A 26,686-nucleotide genomic window follows, 5' to 3' on the forward strand; every position below is an offset into this window, starting at 1 on the left:
TGCAGAAACCATTGAGGAAGCTAAACTGATCTCTGACTTCTGCATGCATGCATACCCCAACACATGGGCGGGGGTACACACATTGAAAAAAGACTAATAAGTAAAAAAAAAAAAATCCTAAATTATGTTCCTTGGAAGCTTTGTCTCTTAAAACACACACACACACACACACACACACACACACACACACACACACAGAGAGAGAGAGAGAGAGAGAGAGAGAGAGAGAGAGAGAGAGAGAGAGAGAGAATGGTCTTTAGTCTTGGATATTTCAGTTTTTATAGAAACAATCTGTCATATTATGCTTGTTTACTTAGGATTCTTTATTTCTCTTTCAAGACAGGGTTTCTCTGTGTCGCCCTGGATGTCCTGGAACACTCTGTAGACCAGGCTGGACTCAAACTCAGACATTTGCCTGTCTCTGCCTTCCAAGTGCTGGGATTAAAGGTATGCACCACCACTAACAGAATGGAAAGAATTCTCTATGGTTTTCTTTTTTTACTGAAAATAAGTGCTTCCTTTTCAAGTCTTATTCTGTTGCCATTGCAGAATTCTTTTACCAGGAAGATTTAAGGGCAATTTTTAGCAGATGAAAACTTAGGATAAATTATTATTATAGATAATAACAGTTAAATATTTTCATGTTCCCAGTTTGATGAAGCTTTTCCTGTAGGTCCTCCCTTCTTTTTTAAAATTCATTTTCCATTCTTTGACAATTTCATACACACACACACACACACACACACACACACACAATGAATTTCAGTCATTTTCATCCCCATTATCCTCTCTCATGCCTCCTTCAGCTGTAATGTATTTTTCCCCCAAAAGTCGCCATCCCCTCATGTCTTTTTGGTGTGTGTGACCCACAGAGTTTAATTATGTTTCATTCATTCATTAATTAGTTTAATTAGGGTTGTCTGTGTGAGTGTGGGTGGGAGGCTATTTACTGGAAGCAGGCAACTTCTCAGTAGCTCCAGCACTGAGGAAAGTTACATTGTTTCTCACAGATGACATTAATTGCCAATCCTCCCCCAGGCACAGGCCTCATGAGCCTTCCCCTCTGTGATGAAAAGTCAAGGGGCTCAGTCTTGCCTGGTAACTGCAGCTGCAGTAAATTCATGAAGGCAGGGGTCGAGTCACATTTGGATTTCACAGCATCCCCTTGCCCCTGCAGCTCTCCTGTGGGTTCTTCTGCAGTGTTCCCTAAGCCTTTCAGTGAGTGGTATCAACAACCTATTTAGGGCCAATCACTCCACTGTCCTGTATTCACAGCAGGCAACAGAGTCAGAGACTCTGCTCACACTGTTAGGAGCACCACAAGGAGACCACACTACAAAACTGTAACATGTGCAGATAGCCTAGGTCAGTCTTAGGGCCACATCCTAAAGGGTCTTAAACACATGCAGCTGGTGGGGGGGGGTCCCCAATTTGTCCTTGCTTAGGCACTCTCCTTCAACCCAAGGGCACCAGAGAAGTCTTGTATTTCATAATACACAATTCATTGTACGAAGCTTGCCTTGTTTGGTCTCTCAGTGTGGCTTGTTTCCAGGCTTGATCTAGACTGACAGATTTGGTGTCAGGCTTCCAAATGTGTTACTGGGATCAGTGTCCTCCTGGTTTGCCTCCCTTGGGTTGGGGCACCTTAGCCAACCTCCCTTCATGTGGTTGCAGGTTTATTTCATGCCTTTGGTGGGGTCAACATTTCCTTTTTTTCACAGAAGCCACAGATTCCAGCTGTTTGCCTTGAGTTCCATGCACAGCACACAACCCACTCTGTGATCCAAGGAATGGACTCTTCTCTCTCTGCTTATCTGGTCTCTGTGAGAACCACATTTCAGGGCATGTTATGTACAGTACATGGCTTCTAGCATCCAGTTTTACAACAGTTTGGAGCTTTATTGTTGCAAGTGGCATTTACTCACCTTAAGTCAAAGGGAATTTACTGGTTCATGACCCTGAGAAATCCACAGGTGAACCTGGATTTATGTGCTGATTGATTCTGAGCGCAGATGATATTCAGTCTCCCCTGGGCTGTTCCTCTCACAAGCTGACTTTCCATAGGAACATAAAGGACAGAACAGTTCCAGGCATCTGAGCTTCAGGCCCAAAGCTGCCAAGTCAGAGTTTACCTTTCCTTGAAGTGGATGATGTCTCAAGGGTTGCCTTTATGCTAAGACGTAGGACATTTGTGAACATTGCCCACGTAGTGTGTGGGAACTGCATGGGCCAATGTGTCAGTAGACATCACCACAACCTCTTCTACCAATGAACTTTGGCTTCTTGTCAGGTGTTGTGCCAAGCGTTGTGGTTCAGGAGACAGAACATCCAGACTATTTTAGAATTTTCTGTCCAACCTCCAGGCTGTGGGTGGCTAATCTTGTGTCCGCTTAACTGTACCATAGGTGTCCAGGTATCTGGTCATTTGCTAATCTTGGCGTGTCTGTGAGGATGTTTAGTAATAGCAGATTGCTCTCGATGTGAGCAGCCCCAACACAGGGAGCTGGACTCCAATGGGACAAAAGACTAGCTCCACGATAGTAGGAAGGAACTCTTCCAAGTTGATGGCTTCAGTAGGGCCATCAGTTCCCACTACCCTAGGACCATAATTGAAACATTAGTTTCTCATAGCAAGCCTAATCTAGGTTCCCAGACTCAGACTGGAGTTGATCTCTGGCTCTCAGGCTACAGTCTTGGGGGCTTCTCAGCATCTATAATGTGATCCAATTCCTCATAGTACATTTCTTTATATATAATATAGGTATATCACATGTGTGTGCAATACACACACACACACACACACACACACACACACACTCCTGTTGATTCTTTTTTTTTTTTTTTTGAAGAATCTTGAAAAACACAGAAAATCAATGAATGCCCTTAGCAATCCCCTGGAAAGTGAAAGGAAGAAAGAAGGGAGATGGGACAGAAATGACGTGGAGAGAGGCACAGGAAAGTTGAGGAAGAAAAAAAAAATGTCCAAATTCACAGTTTTGTTTTGTCATAATGGTATGCCTACCCGATCCAGATTTCCTGTCTTTTCTCCCATCAGTCAAGGGATCAGCAAAATAAGAACTGTATAGCTTTCCACTATGTGCCTAATGGTTCATATATCAGAACCAAGAAGACACTGGAGGAGGACTTGATTATACCTTTGGCTGGGATGAAATTTAGTCAAGATTGTAAAGAAGTGCTGCCTTAGTTATCACCACCTGTTTTGGATTCTGTGCACTTGTCAATGGCTAGATAGTGTGTGTGATTAGAAGTTAAGGTCTACATCTGAGAGAGGACGTATGGCATTTGTCTTTCTGACCATGGGTCACCTCGGCTAATAAAACGTTTTCAAATTCTCCCTATTGTTTTCCCAAGAACTTTGTAATTCTACTTCCTTTTGGTTAAAAAGATCTCACACTGTGCACATACCATATTTTCATTATCCAGTCTCTGTTGATGGACATGCAACTTGACCCCATTTCCTGGCTACTGTGAGAACAGCAATGGACGTGGATGAGCAAGTGTCTCTATGGTTGGATGGAGCCCTCGGGACAGGTTGTGTCATTGATGATTAGCCTTGATTGTTAACTTGATTGGATTGAAAAATGCAGGGACTAGTGTGAGTAAGAATGCATTTCCAGAGAGTATTAACTGTGAGCAGTAGATCTATCCTGAGTGAGCACACTACCATCCCACAGGCTGGAGCCCCAGTTTAACTGGAAAGGGGAGGAGACTGGCCCAGCACCAGCATGCCTCTCTGCTTCCTGTCAGTCAAGGTGTGAACTTCTTGGCCCAGGATACCTGCTTCCAAAAAGCTTTGAGCCAAAACAAATCCTCCCTCTCCTCGGTGGTTTTGACAAAGTCTTAGCTGCTAACAGCATTGCTTCTTTCCTTGCTGATTAGATTTCCACATGCTCTTGATGAATTTGTAAGTTCACTTCTTTTCATTGTTTTAGAATATTGTGATGCACAATTACACCACAGTTTATTTATTCAAGCAGTGTGTGTGTGTGTGTGTGTGTGTGTGTGTGTGTGTGTATGTATGTATGTATGTATGTATTTAATTATGGGATAAGTACATGGTGGTGTTGGAAGATCATTCTTGGAACCTGTGGGGTCTTCCTGGAAAGAATGACCTGGGGCAGTGATGGGCAATTAAACCTCCTCTGGCTCAGTGAACTCAGTCGCAAGAGAAGCCTTGCTGTTATCCAGTCACATTGTAAGGAGTGACTGTGTCTAGCACTCCCCTGTTCTGGGTGTTCCAGGAACCTCAGTGATGCAGTTGTGAAGATGATTCTGTTCTGGGTGCTTTCTTACACTGACATGAACTGTGGTTTCTCCTGTTTTTGCAGAGCACTCACTGTTTAGAGATGTGTAGAGGGGGACACAGATCTGCCCCAGGACCAGCACCCACCTCTTACCTGAATCACATCACAGCACAGGTGTGTTATTGCTCGTAGACACTCCTAGGGGAGCCTATGGAATCATCCTGTGGGCCTTATGTGCATTTCAGTACATCCTTTTAAGATAGAGGCTTGTTTAATATCTTCAGTGATATTTCATCCGCCACTGTATCTGGAAAAGTATGACTACTCATTAAACTGTTTATATTGCTTCTTCCAATGGGATGGCTTTGACAAATGCTTCATCTTAAATTTGTACTTTCCAGGACTGTGACTATGCTTTCATAGCTCACGGGTGACACTAACAAGAAACAGAATTAATAGTATCTTATATTTCTAGCTACTTTAAAATTTACAAAGCATTTTTTACATCTATTATCCTCCATTGCTTCATGAGTGAGGTGTTATTACTTTGTTTCACAGATCAAGAAATGCAGGCTCAAGGACATACACAGTGTCACAGCTACTGATTTGTGGAGATCAAATCCGATTTCCTAATGTGTGAGGCTCAGTGCCATTTGGCAGTGGCTCTGCCCTGATTGCCTTTTGTATCTGGCTGCCGATTTTCCTATTATCCCTCCACTGTTAATCAGGAATATATTCTTGCCAGGTAAGGATTATGTGTCTATTGAGTACATAGCATTTGACAACAACAGCAATTCACAGAATTAACAGGTTAATTTACTAACAAAAAAAAGGCACACATTCACTAGTTCATCTTCTAGCATAAGCAGTGCCTCTTATTGTCTTTCCATTTTCTTCAGCAATCCTTGGACAGTATCAGCACAACTCTCTGGGCAGTCAGGGTTTGGGCAGTAAGTCTGAGCACCTGTCACGTATCCAACACAGCACTGTTAAAAGCTGTAACCATGGCCTGACTATGTCATTCAAGTGTTGGCTTTCATCCTAGTCTAAGAATGGAGTCAACACATATGTAGCAGTTTTTTTTAAATCTCTTTTTTCAAATTGAAAATATATTCTCTCATACAATACATCCTGACCAGTTTCCCCTCCCTCCACTCTTCCCAACCCATCCCATCTCCCCTTTCTCCAGGATCCACCCTCTCCCCATATCCTCTTGTCAGAAAAGAGACAACAATGACACATGACAAAGTAAAACACAATAAGACAGGCAGAAGCCTTCACAAAAAAACTGGACAAGGCAATCCAACAGGAGGAAAAGAGCCCCAGGAGCAGGTAGAAGAGTCAGAGACACACTTGCTCCCACTTTTAACAGTTTTCTTGAGTGAATTGAAACTATTCCTTTGATTTTGTTTTATAGATCATGATATTGCTTGAGTTTTTGAAGATGCTGTCCATTGATAAATTTATTAAAGACAATAAAAAATCATTTAAAGACCTAAAATACCATTAAATGCTAGTAGACATTTAATTAAGAGGAAAGACTGAGGTACAAGGGAAAAGTGTGACTCACCCTCAGGAGGCCTCTGAATAAGAACAATGTATTGAAACACCAACTCCCTCTTGAGTGCTGCTTCAGGCTCTCCAAGGGAAAGGATGTTTGCAGGTGATTCCCAGATTCAAAGAAAGGCAGTAGGTAATGTCCTTCCCCAAGCACTGCTGTGTCGTCTGAAAGAACAGTGACATGATGAGAAAAGGGCACACACACACACTCACTCAGGTTTCTCAGTAGTGTTATGAGCTTGCAGGTCTCCACTTATTTGGATGTTTTTCTAATGTTTACCTTTTGGCTAAGTTGGAGCTGCTTCAGATTCAACATTGATTCCTAAATTTATGAGTGAAAGTAAACATCCCCACTTGGATGGTGTGGTGGCTATTCTTTTTTGTTTGTTTGTTTATATTTTGTTTTTCAAGACAGGGTTTCTCTGTGTAACAACACTGACTGCTCTGGAACTCACTCTGTAGACCAGGCTAGCCTCAAATTCACAGAAATCTGTCTATGTCTGGTGGTTAACTTGACTATATCTGGAATGAACTGCAATCCAGAAATAGAGGGCACACCTGTGATCAGTATCTTGAGACTGAAAGAACAGGCTTTTGATCTAGATCCTGAGGTGAGAAGGCACACCTTTAATCCGGGCCATACCTTCTTCTGGAAGCCTATATAAGAACAATGGAAGAAGGAAGTTATGTTCATTCTTTGCCTGCTTGCCCTCACTATGTCAGCAATCAAGCCAAAATTAACAAGGTATAGACATGGGGCCCCAGGACAGTTACAGAAAGGCCATTCCTTCCTTCCTAGACTATGGGCAGCTGGGAGCCTAAGTATGGATTGGCAACAGTAGACTTCAAACGCCTTAGAGGAATTACAGGGAGCTAGGTTGGCAAGCCTTTTCTAAGATGAACAGTTGATCTCCGTACCACCTCCTCCTTTGAGAGTGCTAGGGATTATGAGTCAGGAAAGTCAAACAGGAGTTGGCTGCCTGGGAGGTCCAAACTAGGCAGATAATTACTGATTTTTTTCTTAAATAGATTTTACCTAGTGTACTATCATTTGACACAGTTTCAAATGTTTAATAGCAAAAAAAAGTAAAAAATGCATCCAGTTAATTTTTATAGAAGGTTCCACACACTATTTGACAGACCTTTAAATAGCTAAACCAATGATTTGGGGGATTAATTTGTTTAGCAGTCACAGACTTGGAATAAAGAAACATTTCAAGGTTGTCTGCTGCTTGGGGCATGGGGATCCTCTCTGTCTTCCATAGCAGTCAGGTTCTCTGCTGTGTCCTCTTAGAACAGCTCCCCATCCCACTCAGTCCCTCTCATTTATGGTTGGTTTCTAGCAGCATTTGGTTGTTTTCCTCTGCTGCCTGAAGTTCAGTCAAGGTCCTGGCACACCACCTACAAGAGGGCTGATGAGACCGTGCTGGGTCTGGCACAGTGTTTGACATTTTCTCCAATAAAGAGACTTTGCCTCTATTTCCTGCTTTTATAACCTTTAGATGAGTTGCCCTAGCTTTTCTTATTACTAAATTGATTCTTCTTCATCAATTCTGTGCATGTGAATCAACTAGGGAATGTTTTTAGGGACGAGGATTCTCAGACTCACCCTTCTGAAGTATGTAGTTTAGCCATGTAGGGTAGGCACATGAAGCTACATCACAACACACTGTAGGTGGCATGGATGCAGTTAGAGTCCGTGCTGAAGTGGAAACTACAGTTCAGATGCTAGAACTCAAATTAAATTAGCACTTAATATGAAAATTGCTGAAGGTGGCAAGGGCTACCTAGTGACTCCCAAAGATATGAACCTCAATTCCTTCCATCATTCAGCACTCCACTCATAGACATTAGAATATATCCTGTGAGCACTGGGGCAATAATGTCCACAAGACTGTTTGAGGAGGGCACCGAGGCAGAGAGCTCACATCTGGATTCCTAAGTCTTGTGTATGGCAGACATTTTCAACAGCCTTCAAAATAAATGGACAACTGTCTATTCTGTGTGTCTCTGTGTTCCTTATTCCTCCAAAGTTTACAGTTTGGAAGTTATTATTATTATTATTATTATTATTATTTACTACTACTACTATAGGCATGTTCCTTCCTATTGACTAAAAACTAGTATTCTCAGCAGCTCTAGTTAGCTGGGTCTAGGAAAATAACAATATTGAGTTACACTAATCTACTGGATTTGAAGGAAGACTTTCGAGTTTCTCCTGTGCTGACAGATGCACACAGGTACAGTAGGGAGCTGAGTGGGATGGGAAGAGGTCCAGAGGCATCTTTTTGTGGAATATAATAAAAAAGTTTATGTGGAATTAGGCTCCCACTTCATGCTTTTGGAAGGCTATTTTAATATAAATAAATGATTTTAAATTTGAAGATACCCCTTATATTCCTCAATCTCTCATTCTAAACTTAAATAATTGTAAAATATACATTCTATGGAGTGTTTTAAGACCTAACACAAAAACTTGATTATCTCTTGAAAAGAATCTGTTTAGGTGTAATCCATATTAAAACACTTCCACAGATTCATCTGTAATAGGCATTGCAAATTCTTTCTGCCTTAAAGTCCTTTAGGAATCTTCCTCTTCCTGCTGTAGAAAATGTACATCCATGAAAAAGAAATTAAAATCTGTGACCATGAGAATGTAGATGCTAACATTTCTTCCGAATTAAAACTTCAGTGTGCTTAAATAGTACACAATCTAAACCACATAAATACTTTTGAATTCAGAGAAACATAAAAGTTTATTTCTAACACGCATCCATTGTTCTGACAGTTGGGCTATTTTTGTTCAACAAACATATGCCTCCAAATATTACTTATTTCTAGAAGGAGACAATGACAGAATCAATCTATTCTATTTCCTTTTCTTGTAGATATAAGATTTGAGAAGATGCATTTCCATAAATAAGTAGCTAGGAGTGGAGCATTGGTTTAGCAGAGCCACTCAAACAGTTGAACTCCTTCCAAGTTATATGCCCACAATCGCTTCACTATCTATCATCAAAATTATTTTTAATGATCTACCAGCTGTCAGCTCAATTAGGACTTCTTTCAACTTTATTAAAGACAAAGAATTGAAACAATTTCAGGACCATTATTCAGTTATTAGAGTCATTTTCCTTCTCAGCACAGTTCCAATATTTTGAGCTGCGCTACTGTTTGCAGCTAGAGATCCTTCTACTTGATGTCAACATCCATTAGTAAAATGGTCAAGTGTTTGACAGGCTCCACCCCCCCTTTTTTTTAAGTGTGACAAAGACAGGAGCAGCCAGCATGAGTATTCTCAGGCATGCATTTTAAGTTCGGGATGTAGAAGTTAGTTTTTTGAAATTGCTCACACATCCAAAGTATACAGTTTGAAATATGCTGGTCTGAGTACAGTCCCTTAGAAGATAGTTATTACCCATATGTGTAAGCAGAGACACCTGGGAGCCCATACGTGTCCTGGAGAGTCCAGATATCCCTTTCGAGTCTCTTCAGCAGGCACCGTTGCAAACCCTCACTGTTGGGAAGTAGGACCCGTGTTTCTGTGCTTTAGACTTAGGTGTAGGCTTTGTCTGTGGAGGAAGTGATGCTGTATGCATGGCTCATGACACTTGGCCATTAAAGGAAAGCTCTGTCTAGTCTTGGAGCCATGCTGCAGAAAAGCCAGGCTGTAAGGAACAGATGCCAACAGGTCTTTTGAGTGAGTCTTATTTGAGATGTGACATAGTAGGGGCCTCAGCAACTGGTCATGGATCTCCACAGATCTCTGAGACCTCAGAACTAAAAAAATGTATAATCATAAAATGATTACACTGTACGACAGTGCATTTTAGGATCCTTTATCATTTAATAATAACAAAGACTAGACTTCACAGAATAAACAGTAACCAAAATGATTCAGTGTCGGCTATATCAAAACTTACAAAAATTTTATCTGTTTTTATAAAAAAGCTTTACCAGTTTTTCCAATTGCCAAGGACAGTGAATATTTTGTTAGACATTTATTAGCCATTTTTTTGAGAATACTGTTCAGATACCAGGACTATCTTTTCAAATGTGTAAAGTTTTTTGAGTTCTTTATATAGTTTGGATACCAATCTTCTGTCAGATGATACATAGCTGACAAAGATTGTCTCCCGTCCTGTGGGTTTCTTCTTCCCCTGTTGATTTTTACTCCAGCTGTGTCAAAGATTTTTAGAGTCATTTTTTTAGAGTCAGTTTTATGATGTCCCATTTGTCAGTTTTTGGCCTTAATTACTGGGGTATGCCTATTTCTTGTAGGGTATTACCTATGTTTTCTTCTACAAGTTTCAGGTTTCACATTTAGGTCTTTGATCAATTTAGTTGGTTTTGGTGCAAAGTGATAAATACTAGTCAAATTTAACTGATCCTGTTTTTACAACTTAATTAAAATGCAGCTGGGGATAGAGTTTTATATTAGAAATAAGGCCTTGTCCTTTAACTTTGTCAGCTTTATATTACTACAGTCTAGGAAAGATTAGATTAAGGAATTATGTGTGCATCTGTGGGGTAGTGTCTCAATGGTTAACTGGTTTAGGTGGACCCAGCCCACTGTGGGTGGCAACACTTCTTAAGCAGGTGGTCTGGGCTGTAGAAGAAAGCTAGACTTTGATGAGGCTTTGAGGGAGCCACTGAGTAGCGTTTCTTCACATTCCTGCTTGAGTTCCTACCCTGACTGCCCTGGATGAACTGTGTGCTGGAAGTGTAAGTCAAATGAGCCCTCCCCTCCTGAAAGCTGCTTTCCTTCCTGGTGTCTTCACAGCAACAGAATGAAACAGGCTTTGCTGGTTTCTGTCTATCTCTTCATGCAGTCTTTAAGTCTGATGCTAACTTGAATATCTGATGGTTGGTCTCCATTTATGGAACTGTTATTGTGTGTTTTGAAATTTTACAAGGAGATTAGATGTTGGTCTTTTAATCATGTACCCTGTTCAGCCTCAGTGGTAAAACAGTATGAAAAGTTATATTCACCATTTCTGAAAACATTTATGTTATTTTTGTTAAGTTTGGTAACTTTTTTCTTTCTAATAAACTTCCAGTTGGATGTTGGGCCACCAGCAATAATTACCAATTACCTGATACACACACACACACACACACACACACACACACACACACACACACACACACACACACACACACACACACACACACACACACACACACACACACACACACGTAAAATAAATTTTTTCCTAATTTCTATCCCTTTGCCATTATATTTTCAAAACATCCTTAATTTATCACCCATCTTTTTATTGAATATTTTCAACTATTTGAAAATTCCCATAGCTATTTCTTTTCTGCAAGCCTTTTCCTCCTTCACCTCATCTACTTTAAAAATCATTCTGATGCTAAGGATACAGTCATCCCTCTTATCCCCCTAGAGATATTTAACTTTTAGAGAGGATTTCTGATTACCTCTCTGATTCTTTTTTTCATTCTTAACTTTGATTTCTGCATTTATTTCCAGAAACTTCTTCCAGGTATCTCTTCATGCTTTGGCATTTAAACCTGCTTGAGGTAGGAAGATCTGAATAAAAATTTCTAGTTCTTTGAGCGTGGGGAGCTTGTGGACAACTGCAAAGCCATCTGCTTGGGTGGCTCTAAAATGTCAACTCTGTGGATATTTTCTCTTAGGCCCCTAAGTTTCCCTGCTGGAGAGTCTTCCACATTTCCTGGAGGGCAGAACCCTGCTGGGCTCATTCAGACAAATTGGTTTGCTGTCTACTGGGGGTGGGCATGCAGTGTTTAGTATGAAACACGTATTTTATCTTCGATTCCAAAACAGGCTTTGTTCTTAAAGTCGATTATGTCATTGTTCTGGGGTGTGGAGATGCAGGCTCCTCTCTAGCTAATGACACAGAAGCAATGCAGAAAAGCCCATATTCTGGGCATGCATGCTGTCATGGCAGATTTTTAGTCCTATCTGCACAGCCACCTGTTTCTGGAACTTCCTGAGATGGTTGGGAGTTCTCTATTGTAGTCTTTGACTTCAGATGTCAATGCCTGGCTGTGGCTTTCCACAGTGTTAGTGTCTTTTGTTGATGATCTCTGCTGACTCATTCCCTGTCCTTCTCTTTCTTTTATTTTGTATGCTCCTCATTCCTTATGCTAATAGTATTTCAGAATTAAATGTGTTTAATCATGTTTAACTCATATTCTGAAACTTTTCAGTGTGTGCCTTTCCATTAATTATATTTCTGTGAGTTACTTTTTTGTATTAATAGAATGTATACTTTTATTATAAATTCAATACCAGCTACCTCTCCCTCCCCTCCTCCCCTAACCCACACCAAACTCCTTCCATCCCCTCTCTGCTCCACAGGGAGGGTAAGGCTCTCCATGGGGCATCCCCAAAATCTGTCATATCATGGGGGCAGGGCCTAGGCCCTCCCCCATGTGTCCAGGCTGAGAGAGCATTCTCTCCACATGGGATGGGCTCCCAAAGTCTTTTCTTACTCCCGGGTTAAATACTGATCTAGTACGAGAGGCCCCATAGAGTGCCGAGGCCTCCTCACTGACATCCAAGTTCAGGGGTCTGGATCAGTCCCATGATGGCCTCCCAGACAGCAGTCTCGGGTCCATGAGCAACCCCTTGTTCAGGTCAGCTATTTCTGTGGTTTTCACGAGCCTGGTCTTGATCTCTTTGCTCATCACTCCTCCCTCTCTGCAACTAGGTTCCAGAGTTCAATTCAGTGTTTAGCTGTGGGTGATGCCTCTACTTCCATCAGCCACTGGATGAAGGCTTGAGGATGGCATATAAGGTAGTCATCACTACAGGGGAAGGGCACTCATAAGATTTTGAAGTGGTCAATGGGCATGTGCTTCCCTATGTGAAAACTTGGCAGAGACACTCATCTGTCTTCTTGTGTCTTGATTCGTGAGTCTTAAGAATGGTTGGAGGGGGTTTGGAGAAATGGCTCAGAGGTTAAGAGCATTGGCTGCTCTTCCAGAGGTCCTGAGTTCAATTCCCAGCAACCACATGGTGGCTCACAAACATCTGTAATGAGATCTGGCGCCCTCTTCTGGCCTGCAGGAATACATGCAGGCAGAATACTGTATATATAATAAATAAATACATTTTAAAAAAGCATTGGGGCCCTGCTTGGAGCCTCCTGAGGCCTGGGGACTGTGCATGGGAGGAACCCATCCAGCGGACCAGCCCATCCAGAGTCTGTCAATGTCTCAGTGCTAGTCCCATCTCCACCCACAGGAGGAGGAGAACCATGGGAATATTGGAACTACTTGCACCCACTGAAAGGAAACCTTGGACCCGTACCTACCAGGAGAGGAAGGAAGAAACACCACCTGTACCCATTGGAAGAAGGGATGGGAAGAAGACAATATACAAACACATTCAACAACAGAAAAAACAATATGAGACCACCAGAGTCTAGGTGCTCCACACCAGCAAGACCTGGAGATCCCAACACAGATGAAGTAAAGAGAATGAAACTAAAAACAACTTTATGAAGATGATAGAGAACCTCAAAGAGGTAATGAGAAAATCCCTTAAAGAAATGGAAGAAAATACAAACAAAAATTCAAGAAATGGAGGAAAAGACAAACCAAAAATTGCAAGAAATAAACAAATCTTTTAAAGAAAACAAGGAAAGCCAAGAAAAAACAACCAAACAAGTGAAGGAAATAATTCAAACATTGCAAGGCTTGAAAGCTGAAATAGAGACAATTAAAAAAAAAAAACACAGTCTGAGGGAATGCTGGAAATAGAAAAGCTGGGTAAATGATCAGGAACTACAGATGCAAGCATAACCAAAAGAATACAAGAGATGGAAGAGAGAATCTCAGGCATTGAAGATACACTAGAAGAAATAGATTCATCGACCAAAGAAAATCTTAATTCCAGCAAATCCCTAACACAAAATATCCAGGAAATATGGGACACTGTGAAAAGGCCAAATCTAAGAATAATAGGTATAGAAGAAGGTGAAGAAACCCCCCTCAGCCGGGCATTGGCGCATGCCTTTAATCCCAGCATTTGGGAGGCAGAAGCAGGCGGATCTCTGTGAGTTCGAGGCCAGCCTGGTCTCCAGAGAGAGTGCCAGGATAGGCTCCAAAGCTGCACAGAGAAACCCTGTCTCAAAAAACAAAAAACAAACAAAACACACACACACACACACACACACACACACACACACACACACACACACACAAACACACACACACACACACACACACAAAACTCAAAGGTGCAGAAAGCATATTCAACAAAATCACAGAAGAAAACTTTCCCAACCTGAAGAAAGACATGCCAATGAAAGTACAAGAAACATGCAGAACACTGAATAGAGTGGACCACAAAAAAGTCCCCTCACCACAGAATAAAGAAAGAATATTAAGAGCAGCAAAGGAAAAAGGCCAGGTAACATATAAAAGCAAACCTATCAGAATTACACCTGACTTCTCCTTGGAAACTCTGAAAGCCAGAAGGTCCTGGATAGATGTTCTACAAACACTAACAGATCACGGATGCCAGCCTAGACTACTATACCCAGCAAAACCCTCAATCACTATAGATGGAGAAAACAAGATATTCCACGACAAGAACAGATTTAAACAATACTTACCCACAAATCCAGCCCTACAGAAAGTACTGGAAGGAAAACTCCAATCTAAGGAAGTTAACTATATTCACAAAAACATAGGCAATGGATAATCTCACTTTACCAACAGCCCAAAGAAAAAAAGTGTGTTTGGGGGGGAATCCACACACAATACCACCACCACCACCACCAAATCCAAAACAAACAAGAATTAACAATCAATGGCCATTAATACCCCTCAATATTAGTAGTCCACAAAATTAGAAAATTTAAAGGAAATGGACAATTGTCTGGATAGATATCAATTACCAAAATTAAATCAAGAACAGGTAAGCAATTTTAATAGACTTATAATCCCCAATGAAATAGAAGCAGTCATCAAAAGTCTCCCAACCAAAAAAAAGCTCAGAGCCAGATGGCTTCAATGCATAATTCTACCAGAAATTAAAAGAACAGCTAATACCAATACTCCTCAAATTGTTCCACACAATAGAAGCAGAAGGGTCATTGCCAAACTCTTTTTACGAGGCTACAATCACTTTGATACCCAAGCCACACAAAGACACAACTAAGAAAGAGAACTACAGACCAATATCCCTCATGAACATTAATGCAAAAATACTCAATAAAATATTGGCAAATAGAATCCAAGAACACATCAGGAAAATCATCCACCATGATAAAGTAGGTTTCATCCCAGGGATGCAAGGATGGTTCAATATACGAAAATCCATCAATGTAATCCACCATATAAACAAACTGAAAAAAAACCCCACATGATCATCTCATTAGATGTTGTAAAAGCCTTTGACAAAGTCCAACACCCCTTCATGATAAAGGTCTTGGAGAGATCAGGGATAACAGGAACATACCTGAACATAAAAAAGCAATATACAGCAAATCAACAGCCAACATTAAACTAAATGGAGAGAAACTCAACATGATTCCTCTAGAATCAGGAACAAGACAAGGCTGTCCACTCTCTCCATATCTCTTCAATATTATACTTGAAGTTCTAGCTAGAGCAATGAGACAACAAAAGGAGATCAAGGTGATGCAAATTGAAAAGGAAGAAGCCAAACTTTCACTACTTGTAGACAATATGATAGTTTACATAAGTAACTGGAAAATTCAACCAGGGAACTCCTATAGCTGATAAACATCTTCAGCAAAGTGGCAGGATACAAGATTAACTAAAAAAAAAATCAGTAGCCCTACTATATACAGATGATAAATCTGAGAAAGAAACCAGAAAAACATCACCCTTTACAATTACCACAAACAACATAAAATACATTGGAGTAATGCTAACCAAACAAGTGAAAGACCTGTATCACAAGAACTTTGAGTCTTTAAAGAAAGAAATTAAAGAAAATGCCAGAAAATGGAAAGATCTCCCATGCTTTTGATAGGTAGTTTCAACGTAGTAAAAATGGTAATCTTGCCAAAAGCAATCTACAGATTCAATGCATTCCCCATCAAAATCCCAGCACAATTCTTCACAGACCTTGAAAGAACAATTCTCAACTTTATATGGAAAACAAAAGACCAGGATAGCTAAAACAACCCTGTCCAATAAAGTACCTTCCAGTGACATCACCATCCCTGATTTCAAGCTCTGTTATAGAGCTATCTTACTGAAAACAACTTGTTATTGGCACAAAAATAGATAGGTAGACCAATGGAATGGAACTGAAAATCCTGATATTAACACACACACCTACAAACACCTGAATTTTGACTAAGAAGCTAAAATTATATAATGGAAAAAAGAAAGCATCTTCAACAAATGGTGCTGGTATAACTGGATACTGGCATGTGGAAGACTGCAGATAGATCCATATCTATCACCATGCACAAAACTTAAGTCCAAATGGATCAAAGACCTCAACATAAGTCCAGCCACACTCAACCTCTTAGAAGAGAAAGTGGGAGGTACTCTTTTTTATTCTTTTTTTTTGTAAGTTCAAATTACAAACAAGCTTGCTTCAACCTTCTCCCTCTCCTCTACCCCAACCCCCTCCTCCCACCAGCCCTCCACCCTGGGAGGGACTCTTGAAGGAATTGGTACAGGAGACTTGTTTCTGAACATAACACCAGTAGCACAGACACTGAGATTGACATTTAATAAATGGGACCTCCTGAAACTGAGAAGCTTTTGTAAGGCAAAGGACACAGTCAATAAGACAAAATAGCAGCCCACAGAATGTGAAAAGACATTCACCAACCCCACTTCTGACAGGGGGATGATTTCCAAAATACACAAAGAACTCAAGAAGCTAGTCACCAAAACACCAACTAATCCAATTAAACAGTGGGGTACAGAACTATATAGACAATTCTCAATAGAGGAATCTAAAATGGCTGAAAGACACTTAAGAAAGTGCTCAACATCCTTAGCCATCAGGGAATACAAATCAAAACAACTCTGAGATACTATCTTACTCCTGTCAGAATGGATAAAATAAAAGAAAAAAACACCAATGACAGTTTATGCTGGAGAGGATGTAAAGAAGAGGGAACACTCCTCCATTGCTGGTGGGAGTGCCAACTCATACAGCCACTTTGGAAATGAGTATGGTGGTTCCTCAGGAAAATGGGAGTTGGTCTTAGGCATATACTCAAAGGATGCACATTCATACAACAAGGACATCTGTTCAACTATGTTCATAGCAGCATTATTTGTAATAGCCAGAACCTGGAACAACCTAGATGCCCCTCAACTGAAGAATGGATAGAGAAAATGTGGTACATTTACACAATGGAGTATTACTCATCAGAAAAACAAAACAAAAAACCTATGGAATCTTGAAATTCAAAGGCAAATGAATGGAGCTAGAAGAAACCATCCTGAGTGAGGTAACCCAGTCACAAAAAGACAAACATAGTATGTACTCACTCATATATGGAGCCTACAATCCACACTGTCAGAGAAGCTAGGAAACAAGGAGGACCCTAAGAGAGACATACATGGTTCCCTGGAGAAGGGGAAAGGGGCAAGATCTTCTGAGCTAATTGGGAGCATTGGGGTATGGGAGAATAGTTAGGAAAAAGAGAAGGGGAAGAGAGGAGGGGGGAGGAGGACATGAGGGAGAGAAAGGTTGAGTTGGGGGAAGAATAGAGGAGAGAAAGAAAAGAGATACCATAATAGAGGGAGCCATTATAGGTTTAAAGAGAAATCTGGCACTAGGAAAATGTCCAGAGATCTACAAGGATGACCCCATCTAACAATATAAGCAATAGTGGAGAGGCTGCCTTAAGTGCCCTTCCCCGATAATGAGATTGATAACTACCTTATATGCCACCCTAGAGCCTTCATCTAGTAGCTGATGGAAGCAGAACCAAACACCCACAGCTAAACAGTGAACTGAACTCCTGGAATCCAGTTGCAAAGAGGGAAGAGTGATGAGCAAAGGGGTCAAGATCAGGCTGGTAAAACCCACAGAAACAACTGACCTGAACAAGCTCATGGACCCAGACTGATAGCTGGGGAACCAGCATAGGATTGACCCAGACCCCCTGAACGTGGGTATCAGTTTGGAGGTCTAGTTAATCTATGAGGCCTCTGGTAGTGGATCAGTATTTATTCCTAGTATATGAATGGACTTTGGGAGTTCATTCCCCATGGGGGTTTACTCTCTCAGTCTAGATACATGGGGAAGGGTCTAGGCCCTGCTCCAAATGATATGACAGACTTCTAAGATTCCCCAATGGAAGGCCTCTCCCTCCCTGGGGAGCAGAAAGAGGATGAGATAGAGGGTCAGTGGGGGGGGGGCAGAGGAGGAGGGGAGGGAGAGGGAACTGGAATTGACACGTAAAACAAGCTTGTTTCTAATTTAAATAAAAATTTAATAATAAAAAGAATGTTTGGAAAGATGCTTAATATTCAAGAGCACTTGCTGCTCTACCTGGGGACCTGAGTTCCATTCCCAGCACACACAGAGAGAGAGAGAGAGGGGGGGGGGGGGGGAGAGAGAGAGAGAGAGAGAGAGAAAAAACTCTCTAACAAAAAAGAAAGTGATGGTATATTAGCAAGTGTCTTCAGCAAAATGGGAAAATATTTAAGGAACTGTAATCACACCAACAGAACTGAAGAGACAGAAGACTGTGAGCTTCTTTACTCACCGCCAGTCCAGCTGGGTCACTCAAGACTAGGTCACAGGTCTGAGAGGTGACTGAGATCCTGCCCTCCTGTGGATCTCACATCCCTTCCCAGGCAACCAGATGCCCACAGTCATAAGACAGAAGCTCAAGTGTCTCTCAGAGCCCAGAGCTTCAGTGTGCCTCGCCAGCAGGAGGCACCAGGCACATATCACCGTGAAACCAGCTGCTTGAGAAGGAACTTCTGCCCACGCTCACCCTGAACATTGATGGTGCTTCTGTGTACCATCCTAAGCAGAGCACATGTGTACATGGGTGCACACACATTCATACACACTCACACAAACACACATGAATACACACTCCTGTACTCACATATACAAAACATACACATTCACACTCATACATTTCATTTACACACAACTCTTCCATATACATACACACACAAACACTCTTTCACACATACACACAATTTACCTCACTGTACACACATACACACCCTCATATACACTCACACTAACACACATGAATACACACTCCTGCACTCACACACACAAAACCATACACATTCACATGCAGACATTTATACACAACACTTCCATATCCACACTCACACACTCAAGCACACTTTTACACACACACACACACACACACACACACACACACACACGCATGCATGCACTTACCTCAATGTACACACATACACTCATACACTCATGCACACTCACACACACTATCATGGAACCATGCTGTGTGAAAGGGACCTGTGGACTGCATTCTTCATCATCTTTCACACCATTCAGGAGACACAGGCACACACATTGTCACATCCACACACTCGATTGCACTCGTACCCACTTATATCCACACTACCCCCCCCCCCAGGCATCTGGCCAGGAAGCCTGTCAGATGCAGCACTCAGGCTCCTAGCCATGCTGTGATGCAGAGGAAACTCCAGAAGGCTGAGAATGCTTCAGGGAGCCAAGTGACACCCAGCCAAGGCAGAAATTTCAAGGCAAAAGGCAGAAGCTGACTGTGAATCTTACTTTCCACGGAGGCACATTTACCTGGCATTTCCTCCTAGTGAGACACATTTTCTAAACACATTGTGGTTGTTTTTTTTTTGTTTTTTGTTTTTTTTTTTTTGTTTGTTTTGTTTTTCTAATAGGGAGACTTTGAGAATAAAGTCTGATCTGCTTGTGGCACATAGGTTTGGTATTTTTCCAGTTGTGGAGAAAACATTACTGATGATGATATCTCATTGATTATTTTAGCATTTCCAACACTTTTCTTATACAGGCTGTTTTTATTGACATTTACAAGACTTGGAACAAGCATATCAGCTTAATAGGTTGTCAAATGGGGCTTTCCCATTGTCTCAGATTTTAGGCGAGGATTAAGAAACAGTGTAAGAGTTGCTAAATTCAAACAGGGCAGTGGTTTCAAACACTTTTAATCCAAACACTTGGGAGCCAGGGGTGGGTGATTCTCTGTGAGTTCGAAACCAGCCTGCTCTACAAAGCAATTTCCAGGAGAGCCAGGGCTACACAGAGAAACCCTGTCTTGAAAAACCAAAATAAGAAAAAGAAAAACAAATAGAGTTGCTAAATTCATCACTTTCCAAGATCACTGGAAAGGCAGCCAAAATTGCCTTCAGAAATGGATGGGGTCCAGAGGCCTAGGATTGGGGCCAAGGTTGCCAGGATACCCTGTATGTTCCTCCTTCCCCAGAGTAGCCTTCTCTGGCCCTGAGCACACAGGCGGGTGGAAGGTTGAGCAGGGTTTCCCCTTGGGTTTTGTTTATGTGAGGCAGGGTCTCTGTGTAGGTCAGGCTGGTATTGAATTCAGATTCTTCTGCCTCCATCTTCCTAGTTCTGGGATTATAAGTACACATCAGTTCATATTTTCCCTCTTAAACTTGTTTATTAAAGTAAATATGTTTCTTTTCAGATGAAATCTATATATCTTTATCACTTAAACAGATGGAAATCCTGTTTGACCAGCATGTCTAAGAGACCCTGCTTGCTGCCAATGGACACAACATTATTATCCATAATTTGTAGCCAGATAATCAAGGCTCAGAGGATTTAGGGGGTCTGTCCACCTCCCCCCATGCCAGTCATAGCAGAGGTACAATGAAAGCACATTTCACTTGACTCTAGCTCATAGCATCGATCACCACTCTCTGCTGTCCTCTGAAGGTTGAGAAATGTCCTTGGCAAGGAGATAGTGTGTTTTTAAGAGGAAGCATGACCATAGTTTTGGACAAACTTTTGGAAATCTTAGTCTGTGCTTTGCAAGCAGGGCTCACAGCTTTTGGAAGTCTGCTTGGCACTCTGTACTCATCTGTAGAGACTTAGAAGGCCCCAAGACACCCCAGGCTGTGCTGTGCAGATTGACATGTGCTTACTGTTGGGCCCGATGTTTATTTCCTGGTGAGAAGAATGATTCACTTTGTCTATCTATCTATCTATCTATCTATCTATCTATCTATCTATCATCGTCTATCTATTACCTATCTATTTGTCTATCCATCTATCTATCTATACTTATACATGAGACCTATAACTGGCTTATTGTTGGAAACTAATTTTAAAATGCAATAAAGCTGGGCATAGTGGTGCATGCCTCAGGAGGCAGAGGAACGCAGATTTCTATCAGTTCCAGGCCAGCATGATCTACAAAAGGAGTTCCAGGACAGCCAAGTCTGTTACATAGAGAAACCCTGTCTCAAAAACCACACACACACACACACACACACACACCATGTTGTACTAAATGGAGACAGGTAATTTTGAAGTGGACGAAAACCCCGGATCCGGTGCAATTCTACTATTTTTTTTTTTTACATATGTGTGTGATTTAATAAAGATTTTTGTTTTGTTTTGCTTTGGAATAACTAATGGAGTTATTTTAACTGAATGCTAATGTGGTGAGTGCCAGGTGAAAAATCCAACTGAAACGCTGTCACAAGATTGTTTTGTTTTACTGACAGGGGTGTCATGTTCTCTCAATTCCTGATGTATGGAGTGTGAACTGATAAGTAGTTTAGAGATGAAGCTGCCAGTCAACATTATTACACTCAAGCAATTATCTTTTCTGATGGCTTGCAATGTTAGGCGTGCAATTTAGGTTCCGAGTTGTGGAAGCAAAGAAAAAGTAAATAATAATGATCATAATGATGATGGCGATGATACAAACATGATCAGAAACGAGAAAGGGAGTTGGAAGATCAAGGGCTGCAAAATAGGCAGAAGGGCTTTCTGGTATCTTTTGAGACTCTCGAAGGCAACAAAGCAAGAGAGAGGTGGATCCGGCTCCTCACCTGATGGCACCACAGGAAAGGAAAGCCTGTAGTGAGACTAACGGTGATGAATCTGGACACGTTGTTTACCGCCACAGGCAACGTCTCCCGGATTTTCCACTTTGGCTTTTACTGCATTCCTCTTGCACTTTTTGGTCCTGTGGGAACTCCACGCTTGGTTTTGAGGTGAGTGGGGATACATCTGTGCATCCCTCCATCCCTGCTATGTGTTTAAGTTACGCCTCCTCACTGTGGTACCGCAGTGCTCCCCTGCACATTCATATGGTCAACTTGATGAGGGCAATTTCTCATTGGGATGTGGCCAAAGTGATAGCAGTGAGCGACATGAGTGCATCCTCAGGCTCTGAGCGAATGAGCACTGAAGGCACCGGTGTCAGCAACTGAAACAAGGTTTGAAATGAGCAAATCTAGACGCTAGTCTGTGGAAAATCTTCCTTATACATACATATATATATATATAATATATATATATATATACATATATCAGTTTGATATATATATATATATATATATATATATATCAAACTGTGATTAGACTCCTCATCTCCAATCAGTCAGTACCCTCACTTGTCAGGCATACAGTTAATAATGGGCCATGAAAACTTATCACATTTCTTGCCTTTTGGAGGAGATATGGATTTACATGAAATAGAATCTGCCAGAATGGCTGCAAGCCACCTTGACTGCAACCGAGGCTCAAGACTTACCACTTGGAACAAGAGTAGCAGATCTTTGGAGGTTACATAGCTGGGGCCTGGTCTTCACTGTGGAAGGCTGGCTGCACTTGAACTTGGGGTGGGCCAGTGATGGAGCACTGTCAGCATGAGGGCAGGGAGTGGATTTATAGTTTTCAGAACAATGAGCTGTGTGTGTGAGCAAGCACACACACACACACACACACACACACACACACACACACACACGTACGCACACACACACACACACACACACACACACACACACACACACAACCTTCATCAGGAAGCCAGGACAGGGGCAACGGCTTGGTGGGATGCAGAAATGGGAGACCACGGAAGAGAGCAGGAAGCGTAGTTCATATTTCCATATACTTCTGCCCACATTTACACATCTCACTAGAGACAGAGAATCATGCCCAACTTAACCTGACACTCCAACAACAAATCCTAACCTAGTACTAGGAGGGATTCTCCCATGCTTACAGGCTAGCTATGGGTTGGTCACCATGGAAGCAAGGGCCAGCATGTAGCACCTTGAAGCCTATACCTTAGGCTTCCTGCTTTCCTATACAGATTTAGGCTCCATGTATACACCAAAGTCATACCAACCCTCACTGACCCTAGATCCTCCCTAGACCAGGAAAGTCCTTGAGGCTGGTTTACCCTTGAAGACCTGGTAACAAAGCCCATAGTAGACCCTCAATGGGAGTTGTAGTCCCAGGCTATAGCCAGTTGTTCTTTGTGGCCTCAAACTCCAATGAATTCAAGGCTCAGCTGCTCTGAAGGTTCTGAGTCTGGGTTCCACCACAAGGGACCCCAGTGTTCCAGGACATCTCCTCCAGGTCTAGGTTTCAGGATTACCCATAAACCAACTCCCTGAAGATCCCACCAGCAGACCACATAGACTCCTAGGCTGAAGTTCTGGGACAGGCAATTCTATGCTTGACCAGTGACATTAGAAAACTAACAGGACAAACCAACTTGAAAACACACTCCTGGCCGGGTGTTGGTGGCGCACACCTTTAATCCCAGCACTCCGGAGGCAGAGGCAGGCAGATCTCTGTGAGTTCGAGGCCAGCCTGGTCTCCAGAGCGAGTGCCAGGACAGGCTCCAAAGCTACACAGAGAAACCCTGTCTTAAAAAAAAAGGAAGAAAACACACACCTGTACTTTACCTGACAAAACCTACAGAAGAAGCCTGGGGAGCTACATGAGAATATGGACAAACAGGTGAAATTAGGCCAATAGTACACAAACACAGTGAGACATTAAAAACGCTAAAATTATATGACACAACCAAATGGCTGCTCGGGAGCTGAAAGTCACAGTGCATGGGTTGAAACTGTGCAAAAAGTGTCTGTTGCCTATTCCATTGGGCAGAAGCATCAATGACTTTGAAGACACATCACTTGAAATTACCAGCCAGGCAAGGACAGAAGGAGAAAAAGGACCAAAAAGTAAAGAAAGCCCACAGAATATATGTGACTATGGAACAAATGTAGTCTTTACTATGATCAAACTCAGAAGTAAGGTCAGAGTTTCAAAAGCCAAAGTAGAAAGTCATCACAAATGAGGGAGTGGTCAGCAAAAACCTTACCACCCACAGTCAGACAGGGTTGCCTAAGGGGAAGGTTGCCAGGGAAGGCCACTGACAAAGTTGTTCATCGAAGACCCTATTGTAGAGTGACTGAGCTGTTTCTGTCATTTGCTTGCACTTCCTGCTTACTTGGGTAATATTTTCCTTCTCAGGTCTTTGATGGGGTTAAAGATTAGATAGTTATGACTATAATCCTCTCATATCTCAGCTAGTCTATATTGGAGTAATCTCTGTAATTTGTCAATTACCTATGGTCTGGCCATTTAGGATGTGTTTCTTGCTTGATTTTGTTCTTGATGGTTGTAATTCCCTCCCTCCCTCCCTCCCTCCTTCCCTCCTATCCTTCTTTCCTCCTCCCTCCCTCCCTCCCTCCTCCCTCCCTCCCTCTTTCTTTCTTTCTTTTTTTAGACAGGGTTTCTCTGTGTAACAGCTCTGGCTGTCCTGGAACTCTCTCTGTAGACCAGGCTGGCCTTGAACTCACAGAGATCCACCTACCTCTGCCTCCTGAGTGCTGGAATTAAAGGGGTGCGCCACCAATGCCTGGCTCATATTTGTTTATGTTATTACCTCTTCTTTCTTCTGCACAACACTTGATAGTTGTTCTTATTGTAAATAGTTTTGTGTTAAGATTAGAAACTTACTTAGAAAAAAAAAAGGGGGGGGGGAAAGTGTTGTGGGATTTCGATCCATGAATGGATCGAATGACTTTTGAGGCAGCAGAACCTATGGCATGGTTTTGCCTACTACATGACAACTGACAAGCTGAGGAGGAAGGGTCTCTTGCTCTCTTGCTGGTGGGCTCTCTTGGGTGGTCAGAGCAAAGCAGGCAGCTTGCTCTTCACCCCTGGACAGAACAATGAACATTCTCCTGGGGGCCCATGTGCTAGTGGGGAGCATGCATTGTAGTTCTGGATTGAACTGCTCCTTTTGCAGTGGAGAAATAAAGACAGACATACAATTACGAGGGATATGCTACTAGCTATAAAGACTGTGCAGTGGTGTGTGCTTCCTTCTTAGAAGTGTCCCTTGAATGATTGAGAGGAGTGCAAGGAGAGTCAGTGCTTGGAGTTCATACACAGCAAACTCCCAAACTGTAAATGGAGGCTGAATTATTTAGGACCTTGCCAATCCATTTAGTCAGGAAAATTGGGTCTCTTCCTGTCACATTTAAAAGAAAGATCCATACTGAAGGCATGGTGTCCTCTCTCTCTCTTTTTCTTTTAGTTGCCTGAGGAATTAAAAGAAAATCTAATTTAGGAAAGCTTTTCTGTGTTAGGAAAAAATCAAACTCTAGGTATGTTGGGAAGCAGCTTTGAAAAGGAATCTCTATCTGCATTGCAATTTTATTGAAAATATCAAATATTGAGATTTTATGCATTCAATTTACATTCTACCCCACTTTGTAGAAATAATATTACAACATTACCTAGTGATTTGTTTTGCGAGTAGAAATGAATAAATTATCACTGGGCAGTTGCCTGATGGAGAGAAACCACCTCAACTTTGTATCAAAGCTATAGTTTAGGAGAAGAGTTCCTTTTAAATTCTTTAAGTTTGGTAATTGGTTGGAGCTGTGATTAAACGGGGTATTGCCAAAAATACTCAGAACACAGATCAGCTTCTCATTTTGTTTTTAGTTAGTTGATGTCTCAAGGCTTTTCTGTCTATGTTCCCTTGAGATTTGTAGCATACATTGAAACTGACAAAGGCACAATTGTTTTGCTGGGTGTGGTTAGGAAGACAAGCATGCTGACCAAAGCAAGTTATCATGAGAAACTTCGTATTCTTAAATGGTCTCTCCACTTGACAGTAGTGAGATTTTTGCTTATTTCACAGACTCTCCCACTTAGCTGTCCACTGGATGAGATTTTGTTTTAATTTTATTAGTTTTTTCTTTCTTATCTGAAATGCAACATAGTATTTTTGTGAATCATTTCCTACATTGCTCTTTTATTGACCCACCCCCTTCTTTATAAAGTAGAGAATTTCTCTTCTTGCATGACAAGATGTGATTCCTCCTGCTTTGGCTTTTATTTTGAAAGGTGGTTGAACCAAGTCAAGTATGTCTGTCTTCCTTTCCCAGGTGGATCTTCAGACAGTAGCTTCTAATCTAGCACCCTTTGCCTCTAGCCATGTAATGTAAGTACAGTCAATAGTGAGGTGGGCACACACTCTGTCTTCTCACCACTCTTCCCCAAATGGTCCATCCAGTCACACAAACGGCTCATACCTCTCCATTGTTCCTCCAGTGAACCTCAACCCGTCCTGTTCACACTACATCATCAGCTCACTCCTCTCTAAATTAGGTGATGTTTTACAGAAAACACAGTTATAAAATAAAATGGATGAATTTCATTAAAATTCATGAATAAAATTGCTCCTTGAGAGATATCACTCATAAGATGAAAAGATAACCTGTTTGACAAAGGACTTGTAGATAGGACATATTAACAGGTTTTCCAACATAATAAGAGAAACACAATCTAACAAGAAAAGTAGACAATATTTGATTATATACTTGACCAGAAAGATCTACAAATGACATCACTAATC

At 41.6% G+C, this 26,686-nt stretch overlaps 2 long non-coding RNA genes across 3 annotated transcripts in view; both read left to right on the forward strand.

The window, feature by feature from the left end:
* The first annotated feature begins 245 nt into the window (after positions 1–245).
* On the forward strand, positions 246–4,876 carry LOC113833449. 2 transcript variants are annotated; one of them, XR_004772177.1, is made up of 5 exons: positions 246–447; positions 1,722–1,973; positions 3,445–3,552; positions 4,350–4,439; positions 4,824–4,876. It is a non-coding gene; the product is annotated as an uncharacterized LOC113833449 (long non-coding RNA). The 2 variants fall into 2 exon arrangements; XR_004772176.1 differs by lacking the exon at positions 246–447 and having other exon boundaries at positions 465–1,973.
* A 3-nt stretch (positions 4,877–4,879) lies between these two features.
* The window catches only part of LOC118239601, a 47,441-nt gene continuing 25,634 nt past the window's right edge, over positions 4,880–26,686 (forward strand). Inside the window, exon 1 of the long non-coding RNA XR_004772179.1 lies at positions 4,880–5,010. This is a non-coding gene — a long non-coding RNA (uncharacterized LOC118239601). The remainder of the gene's footprint in view (positions 5,011–26,686) is intronic.

The sequence above is a fragment of the Cricetulus griseus genome (genome assembly GCF_003668045.3).
Source record: "Cricetulus griseus strain 17A/GY chromosome 1 unlocalized genomic scaffold, alternate assembly CriGri-PICRH-1.0 chr1_0, whole genome shotgun sequence".
Taxonomy (NCBI): Eukaryota; Metazoa; Chordata; class Mammalia; order Rodentia; family Cricetidae; genus Cricetulus; species Cricetulus griseus.